Source organism: Chrysemys picta, unplaced genomic scaffold (assembly GCF_011386835.1).
Source record: "Chrysemys picta bellii isolate R12L10 unplaced genomic scaffold, ASM1138683v2 scaf951, whole genome shotgun sequence".
In the NCBI taxonomy this organism is placed as follows: Eukaryota; Metazoa; Chordata; order Testudines; family Emydidae; genus Chrysemys; species Chrysemys picta.
The window spans coordinates 1-15,028 of record NW_027053658.1 but is presented as its reverse complement, the minus strand read 5'-3'; the positions used below and the strand labels follow the sequence as shown (position 1 = coordinate 15,028).

The 15,028-nt window shown below is 43.0% G+C and overlaps 1 long non-coding RNA gene across 1 annotated transcript; it reads right to left on the bottom strand.

Moving 5' to 3' along the window:
- Positions 1–7,822: 7,822 nt before the first annotated feature.
- LOC135979518 (uncharacterized) lies at positions 7,823–15,008 on the bottom strand. The gene is made up of 2 exons (XR_010596810.1): positions 14,243–15,008; positions 7,823–8,183 (listed from the first exon to the last, which is right to left on the bottom strand). It is a non-coding gene; the product is annotated as an uncharacterized LOC135979518 (long non-coding RNA).
- Between the last annotated feature and the right edge of the window lie 20 nt (positions 15,009–15,028).

Here is a 15,028-nt window from a genome sequence, read left to right as displayed (position 1 = left end):
GAAAGCTGAGAGGCCTCAGCTGGAGAATTAAGCACCGGCCTGATAGAAAGACACCCTGCAACACCTGCAGGGATGAGAGATTCATTGGACTCGTGTGCACGCTTCCCATGTTGCCCAAAGGGGGCGCTCTACCACAAATGATTCATGACACACCTCTTCACCTTGCCCTGGGGATTCCTTCTGAAGCATTGCCTTCGCCTACCCCTCACTAAGCCCCGGAGACCACCGTCATGTCTGCCACCAGGCTGCTGACAATCCCCATGGCAAGAAGATACCCTGGTAGATCTCTACATACACAACCTACAGAATGAGGCATACTTGATCTTTCAAGGTACACATGCACCTCTCAGTCGCAGTCACATCTGTGTTCAGCTGCTCCAAGTAATCCCTCCACCATTCAGCACAGCTACTCTTCACACGGCCAACATAGCCGGAGTGCATGCAAACAAATGCTAGAATTCCAATCTGTAGAACACCACAAACCACGGCATGTTCTCTTAGTCCTTCCTCATTTCTACATGTAGTAGAGTCATAGATTTTATGTCAGGGATCTTCTGTATATCGCAGGCCAAAGAATTTCACCCAGGTTCTCCCATATTGAGCCTAAAAACTTATTATGATTAAAGCATCTTCCAGAAAGGCATCTGGTCTTGATTTGAAGACATCAAGAGAGACAAGAATCCACCACTTCCCTTGATAGTTTAAGTTTTGAATCCCTCTTACTGAACCATTCCCAGTGGCTATTGCGAGCTCCAGGGGGCAGAGTTAAGGTTACATTGCAAGGGTGGCATACACCTTAACTTTGTATTTCCTGGTTTTCAGACGTTTTTAAGTTTACTCACTCTCCACATTTTGGAAGGGCACAAGCCACCACTGCGCAACCTGAGCTCTGCACAAACAAAATTTGAGGGCATTTTCTATGGCTGCAGCTGGAGTTGAATGGCTACAGCATGTCTCCTTGAGTCGCCCAGTTACTATGACAACAGAGTTCCTGGAAACCCTCTTGCTGCACATGTACATTTGACTCCGTTTGGTTCACACCGACCGAGAGTGACAAACTTTACCCTTAATAACTTTTTCACTATGGCTTCTCCAAGGGAACTGTGGGGGACCATGCAGTAGTTGAAGTACACCCTGAATGACTGAGATCAATGTGGGAAGGATCAAAGCCGTAGCTAGAGCCCCAGGTGTGTGCAAAACACAAAACAAAATGTTTAAGAATTAGATGATTTTGTAAAATGCTGTTTTGTTGCAGGGGCTGCACCTCAGGAACACCTTGCTCAAATGACCCCAAATTTGGATCACTAACCCTAGCCAGCACCCGAATGAGGCATGGCAAATTTCAAGACACTCCACTTCAGCATGTGGCTTGTAGAGCACTTAGAATAGTCCACCTTTAAGAAGGTAGCAAACCTCAACCTTAACTGCAACAGAGCTGGTACTCTGCTATAGTATGGTAGGGATGAGGAGGATTGGAATGGAAGTGTGAATCATAGAGACTAACTCATTTATTTGAGCATAAGCTTTCGTGGGCTACAGCCCACTTCTTCGGATGCATAAAATGGAACATATATTGAGGAGATACATAAACACATACAGAGAGCATGAACAGGTGGGAGTTGTCTTACCAACTCTGAGAGGCCAATTAAGTAAGAGAAAAAAAACTTTTGAAGTGATAATCAAGATAGCCCAGTACAGACAGTTTGATAAGAAGTGTGAGAATAATTAGATTCAATGATGGATTCAACATTGAATCTATCTCCCCATGTAAGTGTTCTCACACTTCTTATCAAACTTCTTATCAAACTGTCTATACTGGGCTATCTTGATTATCACTTCAAAATTTTTTTTTCTCTTACTTAATTGGCCTTTTCATCATTTGAAAGCTCATAATTTGCTGAACATTATTGTCCTGGTGAATATGTATGGCAACATTGTATGTAAAGTTATAAAGATTCTACTGTATGACTTTACTGAGACATGCTCCAAGTTTAGAAAAGCAGGCACAAGCCAGTTCCTCAGAGACAAAAGGCAAACTGATGCCTCAGCCAGGTATCAGCATAATCAAATGGACTATCACCTGGGTAAGTGTCCATTTTGTGGCAGGAAGAAGGATGTGAGCAAGAAATTTACATCTTGGCAATGGAACAGCTGGAGATTCCCATGCAAACAGGCTGTCTGCCACCAGAACCCCAACTGGAGATGATTCTCAGAGGAGGAAGAGGCATAAAAATGAGGAACGAAGGCCCCAAATCACCCCTCTCCTCCCTTTCTCTCTACCCATGACACCCATGACTAATGAAAAAGAAAAGGAATGGAACAATGGATTGGGGGAGGGGTCCAACACTGCAAAAGAACATGTGGTCAGAGACTTTTGTTTTGAATTCACTTTGCCTGTTAAGTTAGGTATTTGTTCGTGTTTTATCTTTTATTTATTTGTAACCAATTCTGATTTTTTATGTCTCATTACTTGTAATCACTTAAAATATTTCTTTCTGTAGTTATTAACATTATTTTATCTAAACATGTGTGTGTTTGAAGTATGTGGGAAGCTCCATTTGAGATACCAAGGTATGTGCATATTGTTTTCTAGTGATGAAATGATGGATTTTCTATGAGCTTGTTCAGGAAGATACTGGACAATACAAGCAGCACATTTCTGAGGACAAATTTAGGACTGGGAATGTTTTGGTGTCACTCTGAAATATAATTCAGGAGTGGCTGGCTAAAAGTGCTCATATAACTCAGCTAGAATAATTTACATGCTAGAGGCTGGGTGTGAGAAGGTCAGGAGTGGTTGTTCTCACAGCAAAGCAGTATAAATGGCACCCCAGGTTGTAGAATTGAGGGGACATCACTGTCCATCAGTCCAGATTGTACCCTGGGGAATGTCACAGCAATGACTATCATAGGATGAATGAAGGTAGGAGTTGACATCTGTGATGAATGAGAAATGATACATAGGGTGAGGATAGGCCTTGAAAGTGAAGACAAGTAGCTTATGTTTGATAGGCAAGGAGGAGCTTGTTGAGGGTGACGGGGCACTTCCTTAAAAGTCTTCTACAGACAATCCCAAAGAAAACTATAGCAGCCTTAACCTGCATGCACTAGCTTCACACTAAAAATACACATGCTGTTAAAGATGACTGCAAAGGAGATTGGAGGGGACCATGTTTTTTTTTTTTAATGCAGTTGGGGGGTGAGGGGCTGCTTTTTTCTTGTTACTTTAGGAATATCAAATCATGACTTGCATATGCCCTTGCAGGGCCATAAGAACTGGGGTGTCAGCTCTTGCAGCCACTAATTGATTTACGTGGGTGTTGAATCAAGATCTTTCCTTCCAGCTATGTGTCAGGTTGAGTTAAACAGTCTGAATAACAATCACTCCCCCGCTTCGTTAACCAGGTTTCATTTGTATGGCAGCCGATACCTATCTAGGCACTTAGGCGGCCCTTATCACCGTAATACCTGAGTGTAGAGCCCTGCAAATCTGCCGATATCTGCATACCATGTTTGCGGATTGTGGATTGGATGTGGATTGTGGATTGGATGTGGATACAAATTTTGTATCCATGCAGGGCTCTATCTGAGCACCTCACAGTCATCACTAGATTTTATCCTCACAACACCCCTGTGAGGTAGGAAAGTATTATCCTCACTGCACAGACGGGGAACTGAGAATGGAGCGGCTAAGGGGGGATATTTGCAAAGGCCTGAATCAGGTATGTACCCAACTCCCAGTGACTTTCAATGGGCATTCGGTGCCTAACTGTCCTCTGTGCCTTTGGAAATCTCTCCCAAGTAAGCACAAAGAAAGTATGTGGCTGACCCAAACGCACATCTCTTGAGTCGCAGTCCTGTGCCGAGTCCACTAGACAACACTTCCTCCCATTTTTTGATTTCAGGATTTGGATAATCTTGTCACTTTCACAGTTGTCCAAGTCTTCCGGGCCGGGAGAGATCTAAGGTCCCCATCCTCCAAGGGTCCACTACATGGACAGAGCAGTGTGATTGTATGGAGACCCAGTAGAGTCATGGGAGTTCTGCACTGCGGTCCACCTGAGCAGAGGTTATTGCAAGATGAGGACCCAGGCATTGTAAATGCCAGAAGGGAATTCACTAAAAGAAATAGTTTAATGAGGTTATTAATAAATAACTACTTGGTTCCATTCCATTACACACTCCTGGTATCCTCCTTCTTGGGGAAGACGACAACCTGGGGAACTATAGACCAGTCAGCCTAATTTCCATACCTGGAAAGATACTCAAACCATCAATATTAAATGGCCAATTTGTAAGCACCTAAATGATCATTTGGGGGCGAGGAATAGCTCAGTGGTTTGAGCATTGGCCTGCTAGACCTAGGGTTGTGAGTTCAATCCTTGAGGGGGCCACCCAGGAATCTGGGGCAAAATCAGTACTTGGTCCTGCTAGTGAAGGCAGGGGGCTGGACTCAATGACCTTTCAAGCTCCCTTCCAGTTCTAGGAGATAGGATATCGCCATTAATTTAATTTTAATTTTTTTTAATCATAGGGTTCTAAGGAATAGCCAGCATAGATTTTTCAAGAACAAACCATGCCAACCAACCTAATTTCCTTCTTTGACAGGGTTACAAGCCTAGCAGCTAGGAAGGAAGCAGTAGACGTGATATATGGTTATTTTAGTAAGGCTTCTGAGACAGTCCCTTGTGACATTCTCATAAGCAAACTAGGGAAATGTGGTGTAGATGAAATAATATAACATGGGTGCAAAACTGATTGAAAGACTGAACTCAGAGCGTAGTTCTTAAGGGTTGACTGTGAAACCAGAGCATATGTAGTGGGATCCCTCAGGGGTCACTCCTGGGTCCAGTATTAGTCAATATTTTCATTACGGACTTGGATAATGGACTGGAAAGCATGCTTATAAAATCTGAGAATGACACCAAGCTGAGAGGGACAGAAGCACTTTGGAGGACAGGATTAGAATTCAAAATGACCCTGACAAATTAAACAATTAGTCTGACCAGTCAGACCAATCAGCTTAATTTTCTTACATGGAAAGATAATGGAGCAAATAATCAAAAAATCAATTTGTAAGCACCTAGAAGATAGGTGATAAGTAACAGTCAACATGGATTAGTCAAAGAACAAATCATGTTAAACCAACTTAATATCCTTCTTTGACAGGATAACAAGCCTTGTAATATAACTCGCCTTTAGTCCAAGGCTTTTGATACCATCTCACATGACCTGCTCACAAACAAACTAGGGAACTATTGCTTAGATGAACCTACTATAAGGTGGGTGCATAACTGGTTGGAAAAGCCTACTCAAAGAGCCATTATCAACGCTTCACAGTCAAGCTGGAAGGGGATATTAAGTGGGGTCCCACAGGAATCTGTCCACGTCTACTCAATATCTTCATAAATGATTTGTATAATGGCATGGAGAATACACTTATAAGTCTGCGGATGATACCAAGCTGGGAGGGGTTGCAAGCACTTTAGAAGACAGGATTAGAATTCAAAATGATCTTGACAAACTGGTAAAATGGTCTGAAATAAATGCAATGAAATTCAGTAAGGACAAATGCAAAGTACTACACTTAGGAAGGAATAATCAGTTGCACAAATACATAGTGGGAAATAACCGCGTAGGCAGGAGTACTGCAGAAATGGATCTGGCTGTTAGCATGAATCACAAACTAGACACGAATCACACGGCCCTTCCTGTTTTAATTTCAAACTTACTTCTCCGGGGAAGCTCAGCTCAGACGCAGCATCTAGTTTGTCAATGAAATTCCTGGGCTTTATCCCCATTTATGCTATGACCCCTTCACACTGCTCTGGCAGTATACTGGGGACTTTAAGTGGGAGTAAATTACACCTGCACCCACTTCAAAGCATTGTACCACCACCAAAATGGTGTAAAGGGGGTTTAGTGTAAAGGAAAATTAAACCCCTTTTGGTTTTTTTGCCCTGTTTTGTATGTCATTTGATCATTAAGACAAAGAGATTGAGGTGGCCAAGATCAGTGTCAGAATGCAATGTATACTTAAAGACACATTTCAGAGTGGTAGCCACGTTAGTCTGTATCAGCAAAAACAATGAGGAGTCCTTGTGGCACCTTAGAGACTAAATTTATTTGGATATAAGCTTTCGTGGTCTAAAACCCACTTCATCAGATGCATGGAGTGGAAAATACATTAGGCAAGTATATATACACAGTACATGAAAAGACGGGAGTTGCCTTACCAAGTGGGGGGTCAGTGCTAACGAGACAATTCAATTAAAGTGGTATGCCAACATCTTTATGGCTGACTTAGAACAATGCTTCCTCAGCTCTCGTCCCCTAACGCCCCTACTCTACTTGCACTACATGGATGACATCTTCATCATCTGGACCCATGGAAAAGAAGCCCTTGAGGAATTCCACCAGGATTTCAACGATTTCCACCACACCATCCTCCTCAGCCTGGACCAGTCCACAGAAGAGATCCACTTCCTGGACACTACAGTGCAAATAAGCGATGGTCACAACCACCACCCAATACCGGAAACCTACTGACCGCTATACTTACCTACATGCCTCCAGCTTTCATCCAGACCACATCACACGATCCGTTGTCTACAGCCAAGCTCTAAGATACAACCGCATTTGCGCCAATCCCTCAGACAGAGACAAACACCTACAGAAACTCCATCAAGCATCCTTAAAACTACAATACCTACCTGCTGAAGTGAAGAAACAGTTGACAGAGCCAGAAGGGTACCCAGAAGTCACCTACTACAAGACAGGCCCAACAAAGAAAGTAACAGAACACCACTAGCCGTCACCTTCAGCCCCCAACTAAAACCTCTCCAGCGCATCAACAAGGATCTGCAACCTATCCTGAAGGATGATCCCTCACTCTCACAGACCTTGGGAGACAATCCAGTCCTCGCTTACAGACAGCCCCCAACCTGAAGCAAATACTCACCAGCAACTACACACCACACAACAGAAAACACGAACCCAGGAACCTATCCCTGCAACAAACCCTGTTGCCAACTTTGTCCACATAGCTATTCAAGGGACACCATCATAGGACCTAACCACATCAGCCACAACATCAGGGGCTCGTTCACCTGCACATCAACCGAGGTGATGCCCCTCTGCCATGTACATTGGCCAAATCGTAGAGTCTCTACACAAAAGAATAAATGGACACAAATCAGAGGTCAAGAATTATAACATTCAAAAACCAGTCGGAGAGCACTTCAATCTTCCTGGACACTCACTAACAGACGTAAAAGTGGCAATTCTTCAACCAAAAAAACCTTCAAAAACAGACTCCAATGAAAAACTGCAGAACTGGAATTAATTTGCAAACTGGACACCATCAAATTAGGCCTGAACAAAGACTGGGAGTGGATGGGTCACTACAAAAACTAATTTCCCCCTACTGTTACTTACACCTTCTTGTCAACTGTTTGAAAAGGGCCACCCTGATTACATTGGCCTTGTTACCACTACAAAAGTGATTTTTCCTCCCTTGGTATCCTACTGTTGAGAATAGCCCACTTCCACTTTAATTGAATTGTCTTGTTAGAACTGACCCCCCACTTGGTAAGGCAACTCCCATCCTTTCATGTTCTGGGTATATATTCTGCCTACTGTATTTTCCACTCCATGCATCTGATGAAGTGGGTTTTAGCCCATGAAAGCTCATGCCCAAATAAATTTGTTAGTCTCTAAGGTGTCACAAGTACTCCTCGTTGTTTTTTTTAAAGACCCATGTATACTTAAAGACACAGCAGCTCATTTTTACAAAAGCAAGAAATGTTTCAAATGCGAGAAGTACAGTTTGTTACACGGATTTAATTGCTGATAGGAAGATGGAACAAGCAAGCTGGATTTCTAGTAACACCATGAAAGCACCAAAGAAATAGTCACATTTCCACAGATAAGTGAGGCACTCGGAGCCCTTTATCCGAGAGATTCCTCATGGGAAGTTAGGGAGCACTGAAACGCTTCTTCAAAAGCGTCCAGAAAAGGCTCAGTGATTTCATCAACTGTGACATGTCTCTGGAGTTCTTCGCTCAGCGAGGTGACACCCGTCCCTTCGAGTCCACAAGGAAAAATGTGATCAAACCACGTAAGATCCGTGCAGCAGTTCAGCGCCAGCCCATGAGAGGTTATATGCCTTCCACAATGGACACCTGAAAAGCAAAACATACAGGTCACCTCGTTCAGTGCTATGTACCACACACCACCCCTCCCCCAAAGTCATCTTAAATGTCAGATCCCAAGGCCAGAAGGGACCATTGTGATCATCTAGCCTGACCTGTATAACACAAGCTACAGAACTTCCCCCAAATAACCCCTAGAGCAGATCTTTCAGAAAAACATCCAATCCTGATTGAAAAATTACCAGTGATGGACAATCCGCTACAGCCCTTGGCAAGTTGTTCCAATGGTTAAATATCCCCGTCACACTAAGACTCCTATCCACCTTACCACATAAGTTGCCCAGCTGATGCGGCACCAATGCTGTAGTACTTATCAGCAGCGAGGGCGCTGAGACCATAGCCTATCACGTTCACCAATACGGTCTCAATGTTTCCTTGTACTCCCCCACCATCTGTTATCTCATCTTACACTCCAACTGTAAGTTCTTTGGGGGCAGAGACCTGCCTGTCTGCACTGTATTTGTGACTGGGGTTCCCAGGCTCTATTATAATACAAATCTAGTCCAGGGCACTGGGTTCATTGTTATTGCAGAGACATGCAGGAATGGTGTGCAGTCCCTCATGAGGAAGTGAAATTCTTGTAAATATCTGCTTGTTAACCGGGCAAATCCTGCCTATTAGCGGGATTGGCTCTGTAGCGAATGAGGGCAGAGGACAGCATGATGTGCATGTTGACAGTCAAACATAGTAGATCCCTGATTTTCCTGCTTTGCACTGCACAACAGGAGAGCTGGGATTCTACACTACTGTACTGTGACCGTTGTTTTTAGAGAATCATAGAGCTTTTCAGTAGCAGAAAATTTCCAGGAATTATTAAGGCCCACGTCCTGAAAGATTTACACATGTGCACAATTTTAGTCAGAGGAGTAATCCAATGAGATTACACACATGAGTAATGGTACACACGTGCAGAAATCTTTCCAGGACTGAGGCATAAAATGTAGTTCCTAGTGATTTACCAGTAACCTCTAAGATTATTAGAATTGAGATTAGCGTGCGGGGTGGGGGGATCTCTATTATTTCAGTATGTGGACTGCCTTTAGCCACACTCCATGTATAATCAGGTCACTCTACCTGCTATTTTCCATGGATCTTTCACACAGCAGCACATGAAAGGAGAAGCAGTTTAATAAAGGCTATGCTACGGCCTTGTCTCTGCTAGAAAAGGATCTGCCAGTGTAACTATACCAGCAAACCACCTTAGTGGAGGTGCCGTTTATACCAGGAAGAGTGCATTTGCTGGTATCATTTATATCAGTTCCCAAAAAGAAATAAACGATATCAGCAAAAGCATGGTTTTGATTGTATAACTGCATCTACATTTGTGCTTTTGCCACCACCATCAGGTCAGTTATGGGGTGTGATTTTTTCCACGCTTGATAACGTAGCTACACTGGCAAAAATTTTAAGGGTAGATCAGGTCTATAGTGTCAAAAACCTCTAGTGTGGACATATTTATATTAGTATAAAAGTGCTTATTGGATTTCCCTGACCAGGATAAACGATACCAGTATAAACACCGTTGTAACTGTGTCTACACTACCGCTTTACTGGCAGATTTATGTTAGTAAAAATCACACCCTAAACCAACACAGCAATGCCAGTAAGACTCATTAGAGCAGGGGTCTCAAACACGCGGCCCGGGGGCCGCATGCGGCCCATGGGGTTATTTTCTGCGGCCCGCGAGCTCCTCGCGGCCCCCCCCCGCCCTCCCCCAGCCTTTACTTTGAGCGGCTCCGGCCCAACGCGCACTGGAGGCAGGGCAGGCTCCCTGCCTGCCCGCCTTGCCCCCGCGCCGCTCCGGGAAGCGGAGAGAACCTGGGGAAGGAGGGACGCAGGGATGTGTGTGGCCTGGAAACCCTTCTGGTCACAATCCTACTCAAGCCCATGGAGCAGAGTTTTGGCTACTCTGTCTAGCAGTTTCTTCAAGCGTCAATTAAGGAATCCCCAACACTAATTTAATTGGCTTGATTTTTAGACTTTTTCCTCAAAGGATTCACATGTCTTAAAAGCATGCTCAATGGGAATGTGGTTATTAATTTTTACCTAATACTTTAGGAGGAGACTGCAGAGTGGTGCCAACTGAACATTACCCCACATTCACTCGCTGATGAATCATTCACTTTAGCCCTGTCATAACTATAAAGGGAAGGGTAACAGCTCTCCTGTGTACAGTATTCTAAAATCCCTCCTGGCCAGAGACTCCAAAATCCTTTTCCCTGTAAAGGGTTAAGAAGCTCAGGTAACCTGGCTGACACCTGACCCAAAGGACCAATAAGGGGACAAGTATCAGGGGGTAGCCGTGTTAGTCTGTATCTACAAAAACAACAAGGAGTCTGGTGGCACCTTAAAGACTAACAGATTTATTTGGGCATAAGCTTTCGTGAGTTAAAACCTCACTTCTTCGGATGCATAGAGTGAAAGTTACAGATGCAGGCATTATATACTGACACATGGAGAGCAGGGGACAAGATACTTTCAAATCTTGGGCGGGGGAAGGCTTTTCTTTGTGCTCTTTGTTTGGGAAGTTGTTCGCTCTTGGGACTGAGAGGGACCAGACATCAATCCAGGTTCTCCCCATCTTTCTAAACAAGTCTCTCATATTTCAAACTTGTAAGTAAACAGCCAGGCAAGGCGTGTTAGTTTTACTTTGTTTTCTCAACTTGTAAATGTACCTTTTACTAGAGTGTTTATCTCTGTTTGCTGTACTTTGAACCTGAGGCTAGAGGGGGATCCTCTGAGCTCTTTAAGTTTGATTACCCTGTAAAGTTATTTTCCATACTGATTTTACAGAGATGATTTTTACCTTTCTTCTTTAATTAAAAGCCTTCTTTTTAAGAACCTGATTGATTTTTTCCTTGTTTTTAGATCCAAGGGGGGTGGATCTTGATCCACCAGGAGTGGGTGGGGGGAAGGAAGGGGGATGGTTAATTTCTCCTTGCTTTAAGATCCAAGGGGTTTGGATCTGTATTCACCAGGGAATTGGTGAAGAGTTTCTCAAGGCTTCCCAGGGAAGGGAACTAGCTTTGGGAATGGTGGCAGCGGACCAGATTTAAGCTGGTAGTTAAGCTTAGAAGTTTTCATGCAGGCCCCCACATTTGTACCCTAAAGTTCAGAGTGGGGAAGCAGCCTTGACAAGCCCCCTGCGTGATGTCTTTCTACAGGGTCAAGATGCCCCGGTCAGCCCGTGCTCCACTCAAGATGTTCTACACGTGTTGTTTGCTTTCAAGCGGACATATCTGCTGACGCAAAGATCAGTATTCATCATACACGCAGCATGGAGCCAGTCAGTTTCACTTCTGGCATCTGCCTGATGCTAAGGAAAGGATTCTTCTCCCAGAATCCTCTTTCACAGTTCAGTCATGTCAAGCCATGTTGTCACCGTTCATTCAGTACGGTCACACCAGTATGGCACCATCCCAACACTCAATACTGTACTGTACACGATATTCAAAAAATAGACACACACAAGAGTATTTTGTAAGAGCAGAGTCTTACATTATTAATCCCACAGCTTGTGTTATTATAGCTTCACTGAGAAGTGGAGTGAGCCCACCAGGTTTTTGTTGTTTTTTTAAAGAGATGTGTATTAAATAAATTCTACTGTGCTCAGTTTTTCAGGTGTGCAGTGGCTCACTTCTAAAGGTTCAGTTCTTAGATCCATAAGACAAACAGGAACCAGCAATCAGCATACTCATTGAAAATTAAGATTTGTGTGGCATGGATTTAACACCGCAGACCGCGAGTGCATGAAGTAAAGGAAAAAACTGACACACCCTATTTCAAAGACACTGTATTGTGCAGGAAAGCTTTCAGCATCACTGCACCATTACGCTTCCCACTGAGAGTAACTTTAGCACTGGCTGAAAATGAATATAGGGCTCAGGAAAGATGTAGGGGATTAGTAGAACTATGTAGCATTCCATTATATTTCTGGGGTACAAGTAAACCTTAACTCAGACTAGACACACAGCTGAGAGATGCTTGGATGAGAGCCAAACCCTTTGTACAACAGACCTTTTTCTATAACCACCTTTATTAAGTTGATTTATTTTAAGTTAGAGAATAGCTTTTACTGAACTAACCAAAAGCACAGAGGATGTTGCTACTTAGAATCATGCTCTTCAGGCTACAGAAAACAAGTATTGTACAAACAGACACAGGCATGAATTCAGACCAAATTCAATTAAAATAAAGTAGAAGGGTCAGCAGAGAAGAGTTAAAATAAATCAAATACAGCTGTAGACTGACATGCCTTCTCTTGACAGCTGCCAGAATTACTATAACAGGAGGCTTTACTGAAACCCTTTAAGGTGAAAAAACCTAGGTTGTTTTGATATAAAATAGCAGTTGCTCCTCAATGATTTTTAAATTTTCCTTGTTTTATAAAACAGATGCTCCGGGACGCTCTAGCATCCTTAAAGGCCCAACAGAGCAACCTTCCTTCTGCTAAGGACTTGGATTCAGCTATTTGAAGAGTTTGTGCTGTTCAGTCGGTTGTCTAAACATTGTTGGGGATAACGGGTCTTGTTCAAAGGCAGTGCAAATATGACACCCCCACAAAGCAAATGAGCATGCTGCCCTCAGCACTCCCACACCCTGCCTGGTCAGCAGAGATCAAATCCCTGCACGGGATCAAGTGTTCCCTTCACAATGGGTTTTGTGCTCCATTCCCTCTGATAAGTAATTCTCTCTGTCCAGGTTTGCAGTTAGACTAAAGGTTTGGACTAATGGAGAAGCCACCTAGCATTCTATTACATAGTTATTTTAACCCTACTGTTAAGATTGGTTTCAAAACCTACTATGAGGTATATAAAACCAACAATATTTATCTATAAAAGCACAAATTAGTAATAAAAATTCCTACCATTTTCACCTTGTAGGTATTCTCAGTAAGCCCTCCAAACAAGATCTCAGAAAGCTAAATAAAAAAACATTTTAAGAATATTCTTTGGAAACTGAAGGGAATCCCATTTGGAAGAAAAGAGGAATAAGACTGAATTGTTAGGTAGATATAATCAATAGTATCATAAAAGCTACTGGGAACTGTTAGTCTTGAACCAACAAAACTACAGCAAAATGTAATACATTTATCTAACACCACACAGCACCACAGGAGCCAACAAAGATGATTTCCTCTCTAAGCAACACCAAGTTTGAATATTGTTCCTGCCAACGTATTTACATTGACTTATATGCCAATGCCTCTGTCCTATAATCATCTGCTTTCACTGCCGCACTGAACTAGCTGAACTGAACTAGCTGAACTCCCCCCCCTTTTTTTTTTTTTTTAAGAAGGCTCTCGTCTCAAATTGTTTTCTAAACCAGATTTGAGCGTTTAATTGGACAAAACCAGATAAGGTGTCTTAAACCTATTTTAACTAAACCTAATTTTAATTGAATTTAACATTCAATTCAGTTTGCATGGCACTTTCTAGTTCAAATGACGTTACTGGTCTTATCAGACACTGACAAAGATTTCATATTAAAGACAAAATAGTCGTTCCAAGAGCAGGGATTCGGAAAGTAAAAGCAAAGACAATAATTCAACCATTGTTAGAATCTACAAAGTTTTACCCCTTCCAAAACAACTTTCAGGTCTACTGACATCATGATCCTTTGCAAATTTCATCAGATTCTCTCCCCGCGGTTTGCAAATGGATGATTCTGGCCTTTTACTCCACCCCACTGACTAAGCAATAGTGTTTTTAATAGCTCATTTCACGTGGACTCGGCTAAGGACGCTGAGAAAAATCTTCCAACGTCAACTCCGGAAAGAGAAGCATTTTGCATCGTCACCAAGTTTGCTACTTGACAGTGTGAAGAAGGCGGCAGAAGTTTCTTCTCAACAGACCATGATTAATTTCAGGTCTGATGTAAACAGAAGAGCGCAGGGGAATGAATTAGCACATGAAATAGAAAAAAACAAACAAAAAAACAAACAAACATGGGGCGGGAGGATCAGTGACAGGATACAACCTTGTCCCTGGATTTGAAGAAGGTATCACAAAAAGAAAGATGTGCATTACCTGAAAGTGTTCTCTATGTAGGAAGATATTAAATCCTCTGTACCCTCTACACATCCAGATTTTGTCCAGGGAAGTTAGAACATTTGCAGACCGTATACTGCTCTCGACTGACATGCTGAAGCCCTATTCCAAGACTAATGATCAGGAGGAGCAGACTTACTGTTTTCATTCTTCAATACAAAATTACTTTTGCTTAAGTTGTAGGTATTGTGGAACTAATTTGGAAGTGTGACTCTACAATTGACAGTAGATGTATAGATCCCTTCTCCCTCCTCACACACGTAGCAGATTTAAATGCCCACTTATGAAACCCCCCAAGCAGTCACATATTCCATGGCAAAACCACAGAACCCTGAGACATTCCCGGGTTGGAAATTCTGTGACATCTTCAACTAGATTAACAAATTAAGATTTTACTGACTATCAAATTGAATAGCACAATCAGAATATACCCTCAGTTGAATTCAGTTTTCTGCTACTCCATTTTTTAATTTTCAATGTGCTGCACAATTTGTACTGAAGACCAGGGCCGGCTCCAGGGTTTTGGCCACCCCAAGCAGCCAAAACACACACACTCACACACACAAAAAGCCGCAATCGCGATCTGCGGCGGCAATTCAGCGGGAGGTCCTTTGCTCCCAGCGGGAGTGAGGGAGCGTCCGCCGAATTCCTGGACGTGCCGCCCCTCTCAGAAGCAGCCGCCCCAAGCACCTGCTTGAGAAGCTGGTGCCTGGAGCCGGCCCTGCTGAAGACAAATCGATGAAGTATAAAAATCAGGGGAAACCT